General features: G+C 48.6%; 4 non-coding genes across 4 annotated transcripts; all 4 read left to right on the forward strand.

Annotated features, from left to right (window-relative positions):
- The first annotated feature begins 10,842 nt into the window (after nucleotides 1-10,842).
- LOC135030504 (U1 spliceosomal RNA) lies at nucleotides 10,843-11,005 on the forward strand. The gene has a single exon (XR_010226496.1). It is a non-coding gene; the product is annotated as a U1 spliceosomal RNA (small nuclear RNA).
- A 671-nt stretch (nucleotides 11,006-11,676) lies between these two features.
- Nucleotides 11,677-11,840, forward strand: LOC135030529 (U1 spliceosomal RNA). The gene has a single exon (XR_010226520.1). It is a non-coding gene; the product is annotated as a U1 spliceosomal RNA (small nuclear RNA).
- A 152-nt stretch (nucleotides 11,841-11,992) lies between these two features.
- On the forward strand, nucleotides 11,993-12,155 carry LOC135030468 (U1 spliceosomal RNA). Its single transcript, XR_010226466.1, has one exon. It is a non-coding gene; the product is annotated as a U1 spliceosomal RNA (small nuclear RNA).
- A 670-nt stretch (nucleotides 12,156-12,825) lies between these two features.
- Nucleotides 12,826-12,989, forward strand: LOC135030539 (U1 spliceosomal RNA). Its single transcript, XR_010226529.1, has one exon. It is a non-coding gene; the product is annotated as a U1 spliceosomal RNA (small nuclear RNA).
- Nucleotides 12,990-13,049: the final 60 nt, after the last annotated feature.

Genomic DNA, 13,049 nt, shown 5'->3' on the forward strand with positions numbered 1-13,049 from the left:
TGGCGCAGTATACTCCCGTGCCCCGGTTGCTGGGTCACTGCAGCGGAGGCTCCGGTTTCTTCCTAAGGTCAGTCACACACACACCGCCCTCCGGGATCACGAGGCCGCTGATGGGGGCGGGCCGTGTGCGCACTGGCGTGGACACTGATTACTGGGCAGCCGCTCCACTAGCCACCAGGGACAGTTAAGGAGCACAGCTCTGGGGTTTTTTCTCCTATATTAACCCCATTTTGTACTACCCGCAGTGCATTGTGATAGGTAATGGGGCCTAATTCAGGTTGGATCGCAATCCAACTGCAAAAACTGCTAAGAGCATACGCATCCGCCTGCATTTTCTGCGGCACCCCGCAGATAATGCGATCACCTCTGCCTGTGAATCGGTGAAGGGGGGGGGGGAGGGGGGTCAACAACACTCCATTTCCAAGTCGGAGATGGAGCGGTGCGGGGGCACGGTTTCAAAATGGGGTCGGCAACGGAGAAACAGGAGGCGTGGCCAGAGCAGCTGCATGACATCACATGGGCCGGACTCTGCCAGTGGAGCCCCAGCGTCATGAGGTAGATTTTGTAGAGGCCGGGGAGGACTTCTGTTCCTGGGAACTAGCTGTGTTGTGCAGCTTTATTCCTCTGCCCCTACCTCTGGCAAGAAAGGACGCACCTCGCACTTTCTTGTTTCTTTGTGACCGAAAGGACTGCATTTGATAATGCGGAGCTTTCTTATGCTGTGAGGGAACATAAGGTAAAAAATTTGATTTTCCAACTGTAGCTGTGCGTGTTAATGCTTTGTCCATCCTACGGGAGGATTTCCATCGTAACCTATCCGTTGATGGAAAAGGATACGCCATAAGAATCCTTTTGGAAATCTGCAGTCTTTTATCTGGAGATTCCCAAGCTTTTTCACATAACTCGTTCAGCTCGTGTGACCCCCTCAAAGGTTACCTCAGGCTTCTTTCCCTTGTACATATGTACCCTCTTGTCAGGGACAGGGGGTTCCTCTGTGATGTGCAAAACATCTTTTATTGCCATAATCATATATCGAATGGATTTTGCCAATTTTGGCTGTAACTTTGCATCATCGTAATCGACACTGGAGTCAGAATCCGTGTCGGTATCTGTGTCAACAATCTGGGATAGTGGGCGCTTATGAGACCCTGACAGTCCCTGCAACATAGGATCAGGCATGGGTTGAGTCCCTGACTGTCCCAAAGCTTCAGCCTTGTCTAATCTTTTGTACAATGAGTTTACACTAGCATTTAAAACATTCCACATATCCATCCAATCAGGTGTCAGCGGAGACACCACATTCATTTGCTCCCGCTCCTCTCTAATATAGCCTTCTTCCTCAGACATGTCGACACACGAGTACCGACACACCACACACACAGGGAATACTTTTTCTGAAGACATTTTCCCCACAAGGCCCTTTGGAGAGACAGAGAGAGAGTATGCCAGCACACTCCCCAGCGCTATATAACCCAGGAATAACACAGTAACTTAATGTTTGTCCAGTAGCGCTGCTGTATGTAATTTGCGCCGAATTATGTGCCCCCCCTCTCTTTTCAACCCTCTTCTCTACCGTGGTATAAGCAGGGGAGAGTCCGGGGAGCTTCCTCTCAGCGGTGCTGTGGAGAAAAAATGGCGCTGGTGAGTGCTGAGGGAGAAGCCCCGCCCCCTCGGCGGCGGGCTTCTGTCCCGCTTAAACTGTAAAATTGGTGGGGGCTCATACATATATACAGTGCCCAGCTGTATATATGTTATATTTTTGCCAAAAAGAGGTTTATATTGCTGCCCAGGGCGCCCCCCCTGCGCCCTGCACCCTTACAGTGACCGGAGTATGTGAGGTGTATGGGAGCAATGGCGCACAGCTGCAGTGCTGTGCGCTACCTCAGTGAAGATCATGAACTCTGTGGAGCCCGTCTATCCCCATGGTCCTTACGGAGTCCCCAGCATCCTCTAGGACGTTAGAGAAACTAGGATTTTAATACCTACCGGTAAATCCTTTTCTCTTAGTCTGTTGAGGATGCTGGGCACCCGTCCCAGTGTGTACTGTGTCTGCAGTTATTAAATGGCCCTTAACTCCAGAACATTTATGTGGAGACAACTTTCCTGACTTGACCATCTTCCTTGGACGTTTTCCCCCTGTGTGACTGCTCCCCAGCCTCGGAGGGTTGCATCTGTGGTCCCTAGGATCCAGTCCTGGATCCCGAACCATCGCCCCTCTAGGAGGTGAGAACTGTGCAGCCACCAATGGAGTGAGATTCTGGTCTTGGAAGACAGGATTATCCTCCGGTGCATGTGTAGGTGGGATCCGGACCAATTGTCCAACAGGTCCCACTGGAACACTCTGGCATGGAACCTGCCAAACTGAATGGTCTCGTAGGCCACAACCATCTTCCCCAGCAACTGAATGCATTGATGGATTAACACTCTTGCTGGTTTCAGAATTTGTTTGACCAGACTCTGGATCTCCATAGCCTTTCCAGTGGAAGAAAACCTCTTCTGTGTCCAGTATGTGTTATGATTCCAGCACTCTGGTCAGAGAAGATCTTATGGCAAGGACCGGAGCACTGGAACGGAATGCTGGGGAAGGGAGCAGGACAGGAAAATAGCCCTTGGCGCCCTAACTCTGTTGTCTCACCCGTGTTGTCAGAAATCCCCTGCGAGACTATGGTTTCTTGAGCCCTTGGCAACCGCGTTTGAAGGGCGGATTATGTCTGCCCAACTTCGATGCCCCCCGGTCTTAATGAGAGACAAAGGGAAACCCGAGACAGGGTGATAACAAGAGGCCCTCTAACTAAACAACCAGGCCAGGGGCTAAGCAAACTCAAAACTATAATATGTGCTGAGAAACCGCCAGGAAAAAGGACAACCAAAATATCCACTTGTCCAATTCTCCTACCCGGCACCGCCGAGTACCAGAGAGGACTTGTGGAAGCGGAACCCTCCGCAAATGCTCCAAACACAAAATATAAAAGGTAAAGCGGCTGAGCCGCAACACACGGCAGAGCCGCAACTCACGAACACCACTGGATATAAAACGGTGATCAGTCAGGACTCCAGGGAACCAAACGACCTCTTGGGATGAGATGACAACTCCCGAATACCGGACTTCTGCGGACTGGAATGACCGGATACAGCAGGACTGGAAACAGACTCTCAGCAAACAAAGGCAGCATGCAGGAAGCTATTACCGGCATCTGTGAGAAGCCCTGGGAGTGTATTTAACAAGGAGTCCTCCAATCAGCTGCTAAAGGCTGATTAGAATAAATGCCGTGCAGCTGCCTTGCTGCACGGCCAGAGAGCAGGTGAATATCTTAATTTCCTAAAGCCTAGCAACGGGGAACGCGGTCCACCAGTGGCGTCCCCGTTGCTAGGGTCCGTGCGGCTCAGCGCGCCCGGCGTCTAGCATTGCTAGGGAGCCGGCGGCTGTACGTGCATGGCATCTCTAGTTGCTAGGCGCCGGGCCGCGCAGACCATCAAGCGGACCCCGGCGCCTAACAGTACCCCCCCCTTGAGGAGGGGTCAAGGAACCCCTAAAGCCAGGTTTCTGAGGAAATTCCCGGAAAAATGCCCTCTTGAGCCTCGGGGCATGAAGATCCTTATCCAGGACCCAAGACCTTTCCTCCGGACCATAGCCTTTCCAGTGAACCAGAAAATACAGCCGATCCCGGGACAATTTGGAATCGAGAACCTTCTCTACCAAGAACTCCTGTTGTCCCTGTACATCCACTGGAGATCTACCCTGAGAGATCTTCCGAGGAAATCTACTGGAAGAAACGTATTGTTTCAACAGGGAACAATGAAACGTATTTCCAATCCTGAGAGATCTTGGTAAACGTAACCGAAAGGCAACTGGGTTGACTCTTTTAATAATAAGAAATGGCCCAATAAATTTGGGTCCCAGTCTAGCTGAGGATTGTCGAAGCCTGATGTTGCGAGTCGACAACCACACCCTATCTCCCACCTTAAAAGTGCAAGGACGTCGGAGCCTGTCAGAAAATTTCTTCTCTCGAAAGGCCGCTTTTCTGAGAGCAAGGTGCACCTTTTTCCAAATGGCTCTGAGATGGGAGGTTAAGGTAAGCGAGGAGACTGAGGAATGATGAAAAAAAGAATTAGCTCTGGGGTGAAAACCAAAAACTGAAAAGAATGGAGACTCTTTAGTGGAGGAATGACAAGAATTATTGTAAGCAAATTCAGCCAACGGAAGAAACTCGGACCAATCATTCTGGAGTTTGGCTGAATACAAGCGCAAATATTGTTTCAATGATTGGTTAACTCGTTCGGTTTGCCCGTTGGATTGTGGGTGGTAACCGGATGTTAACGACAATTTCATCTTCAATGAGGCACAAAAACATTTCCAGAATTGTGCGATGAATTGTGGACCCCGATCAGAAACAATATCAGTAGGCAACCCATGAAGCCTGAATACATGGCGGAGAAACAAAACTGCCAACCCTTGGGCAGAAGGCAATCGGGGAAGAGCAATAAAATGAGCCATTTTACTAAAACGGTCCACTACCACCCATATGACTCGGAATCCGGCTGAAAGGGGAAGGTCAACCACAAAATCCATGGAAATATGAGACCACGGCCGGAGAGGAACATTTACGGGCATAAGTTGCCCGATGGGCAAGGAACGGGGAACCTTATGCTGTGCACAAACCTGACTTGAATAAACAAATTCCTTGACGTCTTTAGAAAGACCAGGCCACCATACTGAGCGAGAGACTAACTCCAATGTCTTAGAGACTCCTGGATGCCCTGAAACTTTGTTATCATGGAATTCCGTTAAAACAGTAACTCTCAAAAACTCAGGGACGTAAAGACGACCAGCAGGAGTAATTCTAGGAGCTTGGTGTTGAAGCTGTTTTAACTGGGTAAATAAATCTTGTGTGAGGCCCGCCCAGATGACCGAAGATGGAAGTATGGGGGTAACAGGATTGTTATTGTGAACCGGAAGAAAGCTATGTGACAGGGCATCAGCCTTAGTATTCTTGGAACCAGGCCTGAAAGTGATTATAAATTTGAAACGCGTAAAAAATAATGCCCAACGTGCCTGCCGGGCATTAAGCCGCTTAGCCGATTCAATCTATTGCAGGTTCTTATGGTCAGTCAATACCGAAATAGTATGTTTTGCTCCCTCCAGCCAATGCCTCCACTCCTCGAAAGCCCATTTTACCGCCAGTAACTCCCGATTACCAACGTCATAGTTGGATTCAGCGGAGGAGAATTTCCTGGACATAAAGGCACAAGGATGTAACTCCAGAGACTCCGGATCCTTTTGAGAAAGGATAGCCCCCACTCCAACCTCCGAGGCATCAACCTCCACCACAAAGGGCAATTCCGGATTAGGATGTCAGAGGACTGGAGCCGAGACAAAGGCTTGTTTCAAGGCCCGGAAGGACAACTCAGCTTCACGCGACCAGTTGGTAGGATCCGCTCCTTTCTTTGTCAGAGCTACAATGGGAGCAACCAGGTCAGAAAAAGAATGAATAAACCTCCTATAATAATTCGCAAACCCTAAAAAACGCTTAATTGCTTTTAAATTGGTGGGTTGCGCCCAACTAAGGATGGCCTGGAGTTTCTTTGGTTCCATGGAAAATTATGTACCCTAAAAAAGATACTTCCGTGACATGAAACTCACACTTCTCCAGCTTGGCATATAAATGATTCTCACATAACTTTTGAAGAACCAGACGCACCTGGGTAACATGTTGTTCCATTGATTTAGAAAAAATCAGGATGTCGTCTAAGTAAACGACCACGAATTTCCCTAGGAAGTCACGGAGCACATCGTTAATGAGGTCTTGAAAAACTGCCGGAGCATTGGACAGGCCGAACGGCATCACCAGGTATTCGTAGTGACCCGACTGAGAACTGAAGGCCGTTTTCCACTCATCTCCAGATTTAATTCGGATGAGGTTGTACGCTCCTCTAAGGTCAATTTTAGAAAAAATCACAGCAGAACGTAACTGATCAAAGAGTACAGAAATCAACGGCAAAGGATAGGTGTTTTTAACTGAGATCTTATTCAGGGCTCTAAAATCAATGCAAGGTCTAAGCGAGCCATCCTTTTTCTCCACAAAGAAGAAGCCTGCACTTAAAGGAGATTTTGATGGTCTAATAAATCCTTTCTCAAGGCTCTCCTTTACATAATCATTCATAGCCGCAGTTTCTGGCCCGGATAATGCATATAATCTTCCCTTTGGCAATGCGGCACCAGGAATTAACTCAATAGCACAATCATAAGGCCGATGGGGAGGCAGAATGTCCGCATTGCCTTTGGAGAAAACATCAGCAAACTCCTGGTATTCCACCGGAATGAGTTCTGGAATGATAGCTGCTACTCTGACTGGAAACGTGATACATTCCTTATCACAAAAAGTACCCCAATGTGAAATCTTCCCCGACCGCCAATCAATGGTGGGATTATGAAAGGCCAGCCAAGGGTGACCCAGAACAACTGGAACTGCTGGGCAATGTGTAAGAAAGAACTCGATTTTCTCGGAATGTAGAGCTCCTACTGTAAGTAGTACAGGGGGTGTACGGAGAGAAATAATCCCATTAGACAGCGGACTCCCATCTAAGCCATGCATGGTGACACACCTACCCAAAGGTAACTGAGGAATGCCTAAGGCCTTAGCCCAAGTTAAATCCATAAAGTTTCCTGCAGCTCCACTGTCAACAAAAGCCGACACCAAAGAACTGAGGCTGCCAAAGGAAACTTTAACTGGGACTAAAAGGGAGTTATTCGAGGAGATAAGCTGCAGACCTAGGTGAACCCCCTCACAATTCACCTGGTCAAAGCGTTTCCCGACTTGTTCGGACAATTACGAGCAAAATGTCCCTTACCCCCACAGTACAGACAAAGACCAGAATTTTGCCTTCTGGCTCTTTCTTCAGGAGACAGCCGGGAGAGACCCATCTGCATGGTCTCCTCTACGTCTTCAGGAATGGAATATACACACGGACTTGTCCTTACAGGTGCTCCTTTTTCAGCCCTCCGCTCTCTGAGACGACGATCAATCTTAATAGAAAGCTCCATGAGTTTATCGAGAGTCTCAGGAGCAGGGTACTGAAGGAGACTGTCTTTTATAGACTCTGATAAGCCGAGGCGAAACTGACTGCGCAGGGCTGGGTCATTCCAGCCACAGTCGTTCGACCAACGGCGAAACTCCGTACAATAAACCTCTGCAGGATTTCTACCCTGTCTGAGAGGGCGCAACTGACTTTCAGCGGACGCCTCTCTATCAGGGTCATCATACAAGAGCCCTAAAGACTCAAAAAAAGCGTCAATTGACAACAATGCCGGATCCTCTGCTCTTAAACCAAATGCCCAGGTCTGAGGATCCCCCTGGAGCAAAGAAATAATAAACCCGACCCGCTGAGATTCAGTACCCGAGGAAGTCGGTCTTAAACGAAAATAAAGTTTACAGGATTCTTTAAAATTAAAAAACTCTTTTCTATCACCAGAAAAACGGTCAGGCAAATGCATCTTTGGTTCAGGGACTACCCTTGGGGAAGCTCGCAAAAGATCTTCCTGCGACTTCACCCGAAGAGAAAGATCCTGAACCATCTGAGTAAGTTCTTGAATCTGGCTGACTAAGAGCTGACCAGGATTTGGCCCTAAACCTGTTGGATTCATGAGGCCGATAAACTCTCACAAAACTGAATGAGAAAAAATTAAACCCCGTTTAATTTTAAGTTTTGGTATGGCCGGTAATAATGTTATGATTCCAGCACTCTGGTCAGAGAAGATCTTATGGCAAGGACTGGAGCACTGGAACGGAATGCTGGGGAAGGGAGCAGGACAGGAAAATAGCCCCTGGCGCCCTAACTCTGTTGTCTCACCCGTGTTGTCAGAAATCCCCTGCAAGACTATGGTTTCTTGAGCCCTTGGCAGCCGCGTTTGAAGGGCGGATTATGTCTGCCCAACTTCGATGCCCCCCCGGTCTTAATGAGAGACAAAGGGAAACCTGAGACAGGGTGATAACAAGAGGCCCTCTAACTAAACAACCAGGCCAGGGGCTAAGCAAACTCAAAACTATAATAAGTAGACAAGTCAAAATTTCAAACCCCCTGTTATGGTGTAGGGTACCTGGCCTTCTCTGATGTAATCAGAGTTAGATTTGATTCAGTGATTTTATAAAAACAGCTAGGAAGCACAATTTAGCAGTGGGTTGCAGAGAAAAAAAATATGCTGGCAGAAAAATCCAATTGAGTGATTAAACAGCTCTTCATTTTCTGGCTTTATTTTTATGCTAACAAATTTGTTCTCTGAAAAGTGTCCACAAAGCTAAGTCTCTGATTAACACCTTTGTAAGGATGGTTTTTCACCTATTACTAAATTAAACTTGCTTCATTGGAAAGGCAGCAAGATGCATCCTCATTTCAATGGTAAGTCAACCTTCTTGCCCTATGTTCCCTGTCAACGGATGAAGACGCATCATTATCTACCGCAGTCATTTTGGCCCAATAGATATGCAAGAAGTTTAGATTCCCCTTTCTTTGCAGGTAGAGGAAGGAAAAGGAAGAGGTCTGTAGCCTCTTCAAGATCGCAGGACCAGAGATTGTCCTCTGCTTCTGCCAAATCCACTGCATGACACTGGGGCTTTCTTGCAGGAGCCCACACCAGTGGGGGCACGTCTAAAACTCTTCAGTCAGTTCTGGATTCATTCGGACCTGGACTCGTGGGTTTTACAAATAGTGTCCCAAGGGTACAAACTGGGGTTTCAAGACGTTCCCCCTCACCGATTGTTCAAATTGGCCTTAGTCAGCAGGGAGAAGGTTTTTATTCAAGCCTCTTCGTGGTCCCGAAGCCGGACGGCTCAGTCAGACCAATCTTAAATCTGAAATCCCTCAATTTCTTCCTAAAGAAATTCAATTTCAAGATGGAATTTCTCAGGGCAGTGATCTCCAGTCCGGAGGACGGAGATTTCATGGTTTTGGTAGACATAAAGGATGCCTACTTACATGTTCCCATTTAGCCACTGCCTCAAGCTACCTAAGGTTTGCAATTCAGGATTGTCATTACCAATTTCAGACATTGCCGTTTGGTCTGTCCACGGCTCCGAGGATTTTCACCAGGGTGATGGCGGAAATTATGGTTCTCCTTCGCAAGCAAGGAGTCACAATTATCCCGTACTTGGATGATCTCCTGATAAAGGCGAGATCCAGGGACCAGTTGGTGCAAAACATTGCACTCTCCCTGACAGTTCTTCAACAACATGGTTGGCTCCTAAACTTGCCAAAATCGCAGTTGGTCCCAATGACGCGGTTGTTGTTTTTGGGAGTCATACTGTTAGGCGCCGGGGTCCGCTTGATGGTCTGCGCGGCCCGGCGCCTAGCAACTAGAGACGCCGTGCACGTACAGCCGCCGGCTCCCTAGCAACGCTAGACGCCGGGCGCGCTGAGCCGCACGGACCCTAGCAACGGGGACGCCACTGGCGGACCGCGTTCCCCGTTGCTAGGCTTTAGGAAATTAAGATATTCACCTGCTCTCTGGCCGTGCAGCAAGGCAGCTGCACGGCATTTATTCTAATCAGCCTTTAGCAGCTGATTGGAGGACTCCTTGTTAAATACACTCCCAGGGCTTCTCACAGACGCCGGTAATAGCTTCCTGCATGCTGCCTTTGTTTGCTGAGAGTCTGTTTCCAGTCCTGCTGTATCCGGTCATTCCAGTCCGCAGAAGTCCGGTATTCGGGAGTTGTCATCTCATCCCAAGAGTTCGTTTGGTTCCCTGGAGTCCTGACTGATCACCGTTTTATATCCAGTGGTGTTCGTGAGTTGCGGCTCTGCCGTGTGTTGCGGCTCAGCCGCTTTACCTTTTATATTTTGTGTTTGGAGCATTTGCGGAGGGTTCCGCTTCCACAAGTCCTCTCTGGTACTTGGCGGTGCCGGGTAGGAGAATTGGACAAGTGGATATTTTGGTTGTCCTTTTTCCTGGCGGTTTCTCCGCACATATTATAGTTTTGAGTTTGCTTAGCCCCTGGCCTGGTTGTTTAGTTAGAGGGCCTCTTGTTATCACCCTGTCTCAGGTTTCCCTTTGTCTCTCATTAAGACCGGGGGGCATCGAAGTTGGGCAGACATAATCCGCCCTTCAAACGCGGCTGCCAAGGGCTCAAGAAACCATAGTCTCGCAGGGGATTTCTGACAACATGGGTGAGACAACAGAGTTAGGGCGCCAGGGGCTATTTTCCTGTCCTGCTCCCTTCCCCAGCATTCCGTTCCAGTGCTCCAGTCCTTGCCATAAGATCTTCTCTGACCAGAGTGCTGGAATCATAACATTATTACCGGCCATACCAAAACTTAAAATTAAACGGGGTTTAATTTTTTCTCATTCAGTTTTGTGAGAGTTTATCGGCCTCATGAATCCAACAGGTTTAGGGCCAAATCCTGGTCAGCTCTTAGTCAGCCAGATTCAAGAACTTACTCAGATGGTTCAGGATCTTTCTCTTCGGGTGAAGTCGCAGGAAGATCTTTTGCGAGCTTCCCCAAGGGTAGTCCCTGAACCAAAGATGCATTTGCCTGACCGTTTTTCTGGTGATAGAAAAGAGTTTTTTAATTTTAAAGAATCCTGTAAACTTTATTTTCGTTTAAGACCGACTTCCTCGGGTACTGAATCTCAGCGGGTCGGGTTTATTATTTCTTTGCTCCAGGGGGATCCTCAGACCTGGGCATTTGGTTTAAGAGCAGAGGATCCGGCATTGTTGTCAATTGACGCTTTTTTTGAGTCTTTAGGGCTCTTGTATGATGACCCTGATAGAGAGGCGTCCGCTGAAAGTCAGTTGCGCGCTCTCAGACAGGGTAGAAATCCTGCAGAGGTTTGTTGTACGGAGTTTCGCCGTTGGTACCTGCCAGGTGAGATACTATGATCATGTTGGTGCTTCTCCCAGGGCAAGGCTCACCCATTGCACTCTGGGTGTGCTGCCCCTGTGATTTCCCCAAATGTGGGAAACTTGACTGCATAATTTGTGTTTCCCCTGGTCGGCTCTCGTATAATTCAGATCTCTTTGTCTCAGGTCTCTCTCCAGCCTAGTTTGCTGTCTGTTTCCACTTCTCTTTTCTTGAGCCGCTCCCTTCTATGCCCTTGCGCACTATCCTGACTTCTCCCGTCTGCTTACTTTGTGCCTTCCAACACACAATGCAAACTACAGGTAGTGCTGCAGGGCCCACACCCTTTTACTTGCCTCACAGAGCAGCTCTGGAGCTGTTACAGTGCCCAGCTGCTGCAAGAAATCAGCTTGAATGCTTCAGGGGCTGGGGCATTGCCAACATGAGCCCCACACCGAAGGAGGGTGGGGGTGTTTAATGCGAACTAAGGGTCACCCAAGCGCCGCAAAAGGCCGCCATGCCCTGCATGCCCCTTTTCTCTTTTCATATGCAGACGAGGGTTGAAGCCAACTTTGACCCACTGCTTGGATGGCATTACCATATGCAAATCAATCTGCTGCAGGCCTTCCCCCAGGAATGCTTGCACTAGTTGTTGCATTTGGTTTGTTGTTTGGGGGTGCTTCAGTATTAGGCAGCCTTCTGCCCTCCCATGTTCATCTGAAAATATGTGTTCTCCCTGCAGTTGTTGTCCCCAGATGAGAGTTCCCTTGTGCTGCCTCAGTTGAATCTCCTTTACTTGACAGAGATGTGCCTGAGCAGCGGCCCTCCCCAGCCCTATCCCAAATCATACTTATTTTGCATAGGAGATACCATGGTCATGAAGATTGTTCTCCCAGGTTGAGGTTCATTCATTGCATTCTGGGTATGCTGACCCCTGTGATTTCCCCAAATGTGGGAAACTCGACTGCATTATTTGTGGTAGTGGGGGACTGTGTTTGTGCTTTCCTCTGCTCAGCTCTGGTAAAAATCAGATTTCTATGTCTCAGATCTTCCTCTAGCCTTGTTCTTCTTTCGAGAGTTCCCTTGTGCTGCCTCAGTTGGATCTCCTTCACTTGACAGGGGGGTGCCCGAGCAGCGACCCTCCCCAGCTCTAGCCCAACTCCTACTTACCTGCCAGGTGAGATACTATGATCAGGAAGGTGCTTCTCCCAGGGCAAGGCTCACCCATTGCACTCTGGGTGTGCTGCTCCTGCGATTTCCCCAAATGTGGGAAACTTGACTGCATAATTTGTGTTTCCTCTGGTCGGCTCTCGTATAATTCAGATCTCTTTGTCTCAGGTCTTTCTCCAGCCGAGTTTGCTGTCTGTTTCCACTTCTCTTTTCTTGAGCCGCTCCCTTCTATGCCCTTGCACACTATACTGACCTCTCCCGTCTGCTTACTTGTGCCTTCCAACGCACAATGCATACTACAGGTAGTGCTGCAGGGCCCACACCCTTTTACATGCTTTTCAGAACAGCTCTGGAGCTGTTACAGTGCCCAGCTGCTGCAAGAAATCATCTTGAATGCTTCAGGGGCTGGGGCATAGCCAACATGAGACCCACACCGAAGGAGGGTGGAGATGTTTAATGTGAATTAGGGGTCATCCAAGCGCCACAAAAGGACGCCATGCCCTGCACATCCCTTTTTTCTTTTCATATGCAGACGAGGGTTGAAGCCAACTTTGACCCACTGCTTGGATGACATCACCATATGCAAATCCATCTGCTGTAGGCCTTCCCCCAGGAATGCTTGTACTAGTTGTTGCATTTGGTTTGTTGTTTGGGGGTGCTTCAGTATTAGGCAGCCTTCTGCCCTCCCATGTTCATCTGAAAATATGTGTTCTCCCAGCAGTTGTTGTCCCCAGATGAGAGTTCCCTTGTGCTGCCTCAGTTGAATCTCCTTTACTTGACAGAGATGTGCCTGAGCAGCGGCCCTCCCCAGCTCTATCCCAAATCATACTTATTTTGCATAGGAGATACCATGGTCATGAAGATTGTTCTCCCAGGGTGAGGTTCATTCATTGCATTCTGGGTATGCTGACTCCTATGATTTCCCCAAATGTGGGAAACTTGACTGCATTATTTGTGGTAGTGGGGGACTGTGTTTGTGCTTTCCTCTGGTCAGCTCTGGTAAAAGTCAGATTTATTTGTCTCAGATCTTCCTCTAGCCTTGTTCTTCT

Source organism: Pseudophryne corroboree, unplaced genomic scaffold (genome assembly GCF_028390025.1).
Source record: "Pseudophryne corroboree isolate aPseCor3 unplaced genomic scaffold, aPseCor3.hap2 scaffold_499, whole genome shotgun sequence".
In the NCBI taxonomy this organism is placed as follows: Eukaryota; Metazoa; Chordata; class Amphibia; order Anura; family Myobatrachidae; genus Pseudophryne; species Pseudophryne corroboree.